Source organism: Limulus polyphemus, unplaced genomic scaffold, assembly GCF_000517525.1.
Source record: "Limulus polyphemus unplaced genomic scaffold, Limulus_polyphemus-2.1.2 Scaffold8950, whole genome shotgun sequence".
Taxonomy (NCBI): domain Eukaryota; kingdom Metazoa; phylum Arthropoda; class Merostomata; order Xiphosura; family Limulidae; genus Limulus; species Limulus polyphemus.
The window spans coordinates 25,177-31,507 of NW_013674560.1; the positions used below are offsets into that span (position 1 = coordinate 25,177).

General features: G+C 32.8%; 1 protein-coding gene across 3 annotated transcripts in view; it reads right to left on the reverse strand.

Annotated features, from left to right (window-relative positions):
- The window catches only part of LOC106475664 (serine/threonine-protein kinase MARK2-like), a 17,187-nt gene extending 11,214 nt beyond the window's left edge, over nucleotides 1-5,973 (reverse strand). For 2 of the 3 annotated variants that reach the window (XM_022379721.1, XM_022379722.1), the window contains exon 1: nucleotides 5,212-5,731. The gene's annotated coding sequence lies outside the window, so the exon portion shown is untranslated. The other variant, XM_022379720.1, reaches the window with a different exon arrangement.
- Between the last annotated feature and the right edge of the window lie 358 nt (nucleotides 5,974-6,331).

The following is a 6,331-nucleotide window of genomic DNA, read 5'->3' on the forward strand; positions in this document are numbered from 1 at the left end:
CAAATTAAGTGTTTATCGCTAAAATAAATGTATGGAAATGTGTGATTTCCATGAGGGATGGATAATGCAGCGGTAGACCTCACGCTATAGTAACACCGTATTGTTAACCTAAATAAATTTATGTTTTATGTTGTTGAACTCTGATTATAGTGGCATGTTCAATTCAAACTGTTACAGGAACCTTTTTCATAAAAGTTGAATTGTGACTTTTGATTATTTTTTTTACTCACTTTGGTATCGAGTGACTAATGCTGCAATATTCTTAGTTCAGTTAAATATAAGTTAACTAGCGTTTGAAAATAACTGTTACTATGGAAGTTAGAGAGTCTGCGTCAATATTGACAGAACAGGTGGATGTGCTAACACTCGTGGTGACTGATCTACTAGCAAGAGAACCTAAGTCTACTTCCCCTCAACCACAAATATCGAGAGTCCATTCTATCCACAGACCTGTGGAAAATTCATTGATTCATGTCACAGCAGTCAGCCAACCACCAATGCCTATTGAGAAGTTCGACAGTAAGTCAGATTTTAAAGTTTTTAAAGTTTAGAAAGACATTTTTATATGTATCAAGTACCTGAAAATAAATGTGAGGGAAGGGTCACTAGAATGGTGGAATGCTTTCAGATCAGAAATGGCTTTTGAACACTGAGGGGAATTTAAAGAAACATTGACTAATATGTACCCAGCAGTGTTAGATAATATCAAATTGGCTAAGGAACTCTTTAGTAGGAAGTACCACGCTAATGCAACAAAGTCAGTTGATTCATTTCTTTGGAAAACTGTGAAAATTTATGAATTACGAAACCCTGAAGCTACAGAAAGAGAAACTGTGAAGTGTATAATATCACAGTTGCATGTTTCTTTACAAGAGTACTTGGAATGCTACTTTGTTATATCTAATGGTGATGTGCTTAACCTTACTAAACAATATGAGCATTGCTGGAACAATCAACAATAAATTTTTAATAGTAAATTCACTAGAGCTGAACAATGTAATAGACATGTGTGATGCCATACTTGTAATCAAACAGGGCACTTATCTATGCATTGTCCCGAGAAAATAAAATATGTAAATAGGAAACAAAGAAACAAAGGACAGCGGTCGGGAAATGAGAGCAGAGATCAAAGAAGGAGGTTTTGAGTCCCGTGAAAGTAAAACACTCCATTAACTATTTAACAACAACTAAAATGGATCTGCCACACCTAATCCTAAAAATTAATGGTATGAAAGTAGTAGGTCATATAGATACTAGATTGGATTATTCAGTACTAAATGAAAATATATAGCAACAAATCAACAGAAATGATCCAACATTTCAACTAAAATTTTGAAGTAAAGGTAATATGTGTCTTGCAGATGGAATGATGAGCTGTCAAATATTTTGAAGCAAAACTATCAGCAACAAGTAGCATTGTGGACCAATACTTTATTGGATTAGACTTCATTCAGCAAAACAAAGCAACCCTTAACTTCTTCACAAATGTTCTTGAATCAAGTGTGCCATCCATTAGGCACGACTATGAGACCGAAAAGATACTGACTGAACTAGTACAATGTTCACATTTAAAGAGGAAAGACAGTGAACAATTAAAGCAACTTATGTTAAAATAGACTACTATTCTTTACAATAAATTTGGCCTCACAGATTTGTCTGAAAATAGTATTGTAAACACGACAGAAAATCCAGTGTTTAGTAAATCTTATGGTTATTCTCTCACTATAAGTGCCACATGATCAAATGGATGAAATGCTTCACGATTGGTTAATTGAACCCTCATCTTCTTCTTAGGCTTCTCCACTAGTTATTGTCAAAAAGAAGACTCATGATTTTAAGTTCTGTGTTGACTACAGGAAGTTAAATCAAGTCTTGGAATCAGACCACTATCCACTGCCTCATATAAGTAATATTTTGAATGCTTTGTCAGGAGCAACCTGCATCAGTACATTAGACTTATCCAGTGGATATTGGCAAATACCTGTTGAGATGAGGGATCGACATAAAACTGCCTTCGTAACAGATAATAAACTTTTATCAATCTAAAGTAATTCCTTTTGGTCTTAAAAATGCACCTGCCACCATCCAAAGACTTATGGATAAGGCTTTAGCAGGAGCAACTGAATGTTCCAATGTTTATATTGATGATATTATACTGTTCTCACTCACAGTTGAACAATACTTGAAAGACCTTGATTTAGTTTTCTACAAACCATGTACAGCTAATCTTACTGTAAAAGTTTCTAAAAGCATTCTAACTCATCTTAATCTACCCTTGTATAACAACCATTCCATCCCAGGTATCATCCTAGTAGCCCTCCTCTGAATAAAGTACTTTAAATGTGGTCTAACCAATGACCTATACAATAACATAATAACCTATTTAGACTTGTATTCAATATTGCTATAGATACAATGTAAAAATCCTATTTGCCCTACCAATAGCAACAGTACACTATTTGAATGACTTAAGAGTCTGGTAAGCCAGAACACCAAGATTTTTTGTTCAATAACACTGCTATCTTTATTCCCATCAAAATCATACTTATAATTCAAATTATGATATCCGACATACATTATCTTGCATTTATTACAATTAAAAGTCATCTCTCATTTATTTGCCAAACTCACCAAATACTCAATATTTTTGTAAAGCAGCAGCATCCTCCTCAAAGGCAGCAACACCCAAAACCTTAATATCATCAGCAAATTTAAGTAATTTACTGACCATTTTTTCATCTATGTAAACCAAAAAGAGCAAAGGACCTAACAGTGAGCCCCAAGGTACCCCACTTGTGATATTAATCCAGTTCAACTGAACTCCATCTAAAATTATAATAATTCTCTCCTTCCTTCCATCAGTTTTCTATCCATGAGCCATCTATCCTCCACGCCTACAAAAATAATTTGTTTAACAAGTCTCTTAAGTAGAACTTGTAAAATGCTTTCTGAAAATCCAGATATACCAAATCTACACCAATCCTTCACCTACATAAGCAATAACATTTACAAAAGATTTCAAAAATTTAATAGGGAAATATTTTCCCTTAGTAAAACCATGATGACTATCCAACAGCATTTTAAACTCTGTTAAATGACTTTACAAAGCATCTTTTATCAGAATTACAAAAATCTTTGCCACTGATGTAAGAATAATATGCCTATAATTACCAGGAAACTTTTTTATCACCTCCCCTGAATAAACAAAGTAACATTAGCCAACTTCCAATCTTCTGGTACCTTACCACTATTCACAACTATGGAACAACAGCTGTCTAAAAGTACTTATCTTGAGAGTTCAGAAATTCTGATGCTTAGATAAGTAAATTAAAACTGTACACAGTATTCCAAGTGAAACTTAACTAATGACTTCTATAAAGATAACTACCTCTTTTTATTTGTAATCATGATGATTATCAATTTACCTTAAGTTTTTATTACCTTTATCACAAGCAACAGAATACTACTTCAATAGTTTGACTGATTTATCCAGCATGGGTTTGCAAGGACAGCCTTCATGGACCAAATGGCTCCTTGTTTTCCATGATAAAATTAGTTAACTTAGAAATTATTTCACTATACATGCAAGGTCACACTATATATAAATGTTCAAAAATATAAATAAATATACACAATAGATACATACATATAAATATATATACAGAAAGAGAGATGTACATGACAAAACCACATTTCAAAAATAATTTTCCTATACTGAAAATGTATTTCCAAAAGGTACTTACCTCCTCTCACATAAATAGCTATATTTTGTTCAGTGCTACCCTCTATATGCAAAACTATTTTTACATATGCCACAAGCCTTTATGTCCCTTCCATTGAAATTTACTAATTCCAATGCATCTCTCATGCAAATCATCATGCCACAACCATCCACTAATAAGAGTGTGACATTCATTATGCATGTGACTCCTATTCAATTCAACCTAACTATCACTTCGAGTTTGGGCAGAAAATGGAAGTACCAGTGTTCAGTGGGAAGGAAGGGTGGGAAGTGTGGCACCTATAATTTTAATTATTTTGATTTTTTATCCTATCTTTTTGTTATTTCACTCTGTAATCTTGATAGAACTTTTGCTTATTACTACAGGTAGCAGTTAATTATTTCAACAATACTTTTCTTCCAACAATAAGCTTTACTGCTTAATATGTTAAAAGCAAGCTGTAAAACTGGATATCATAGATTTGAATAGAATATATTATTTAAACCATTTGAAGCTTTGTACTGTCAGTTGCAGTTTATTTTAGTGAATGCTCCTGTATAAGCTGTAAAGCGAAAAGTTTAGTATCTAATTAAATAAAAAACGACATTTTGGCGTAATAAGGTCATTGATTTCTAGTATTAAGTATTCAATATCTTAAACCAACATACTTATTTTATTAACAAACAAGGTTTTGGTAAGATTAGTATCACAAAGTAGCTGTTAAGAAATTTGTAGTTATACAGAAGTTGAATCAAGATTAAAGATCAAATCCTCAAAACATGAGTATAATTAAATGTGTTTAGAAACAATAAAGTTCAACATTTCCAATTCCATTTTACTCTCACTACTAATAAACTTCAAAGTATTCAACCTTAAGCTCAATATCTTTCATTTATCAGAACTTTAATTTCCTATTCAACCATTTACATCTGGCAAAGGCTTTGACTTGGTTCTGGAACTTGGAATGCAAAACTATAAATGGAAAACATTCCTTTTCACCTCACTTCAGGCTCAACTAACTTGATTAAACTGTCAAGTGAGTACAGTAATATAAATAGTATTACATTCCAAGCATCACTATCAACATTTTTCATTTAGATTTTTAAAACTAACAGTAACAACGTATTAAGTTTAATTAACTATGGATAATACTGAATAAATCTCACAGAAATTTCAACAAAAACCAGACATTACTAAGCTAACCATAACTTTAAACATAATGTGCACAACTATGGCACAGTAAAAAAATAACTCATTTTAAAGTAAAAAATAATAACAATAAATAAAAGGTTTAAAATCTACCTAAGCCAGTCTACCCGGCGAAGTTCCGAATAAGCAAAGGAGTCTTCAGAATAAGTCTTTGCCAGCTAAATTGCTACTGCTAGTGCAAACACTAAGAAGGTAGTTTATATAAATTATAATAAAATACATGCCTCATATCTACTCGCAAGTAATAGAATTTATCGGATTAACACTATAATTTACTTACAAAATTGCTTCTTCGATTTTGCTCATTTTATGTTGGTTGACACCATCAAAAACACTTTTTCATCATTTTCCAAGTACCAAAAATGACAAGGTATCACACTCACACTTACTCCAATCTGTAAAGATAAAAAATTAAAAGGCTACAAAATCAAAATAGTAACCTTACAGTATAATGACATGGCGATCCAAACGGGTACAAGTTATGACATGAAGTTACATTAGTGCGCAGATATCACGAACGCTAACTGCAACCAACCGATGCTGAAATAAAACTCAGTTTCTTTCATTATCACTCCATATTTTCGCTGATAGTGATACTACTAAAAGCGAGGTTTGTATTATATGATAATTTTTATTTTGGTTTATGCATATAACCCAGTTTCCATTTTTTCGAATAAAACACATAGTTCATCCGAAAATATTCTTAGTACTTTACAAACGAGACTTCTTCAGCAAAAAGAAAAGAAAAAAGTAAAATATATCAACAATTGTGCTTTTCACGAATATTTCAGCTAATATTAGCATACCCCTTTCTGTACCATTAGTTCGTTATTTTACCGTCCATTAAATTAACTTCTATTCCCTTCAAAATCTCTGATATGTTGTTATACAGTAAGCGCTCACGCGACCTCTAGCTACACAAACATGTCTGGCAAGATGTGTCTATTCCCATAAGCACTAAGTAATATTGTGATATTTCAGGCATACGGATGTCCCGAAAAAAAGTAAATTAAGTAGGTCCGCTACGGGGTATGTACACTTGCCATGCTTTTTCTACCTTCTAATTTTAATGTATAAATGTTTAAAATTTTTCGTATATTCTAAGTATTTGCATAACACGAGGTCCAAAAAGTCATAAAGTTGACTTTGTTGTGGCTGCCTTTCTTCCATTATCATTCTATGCCCTGTGGATATTGTTGCGTCAAGGAGGTCACGTGACTAGTGTCACGCCACCTGCTTTCTAGAACTATCCCGTTCCTTCGGGAGTGCTCTAGCATTTACTATGTTTGTCTGGTATATATATATAAGACCTCACAACGTAACGGGATAATATGTGTGTAGGTAGTCAGTAATTGAACTGCAGTCAGATAGTATTGTTGAAGTTGAGCACGTTCGTTGTT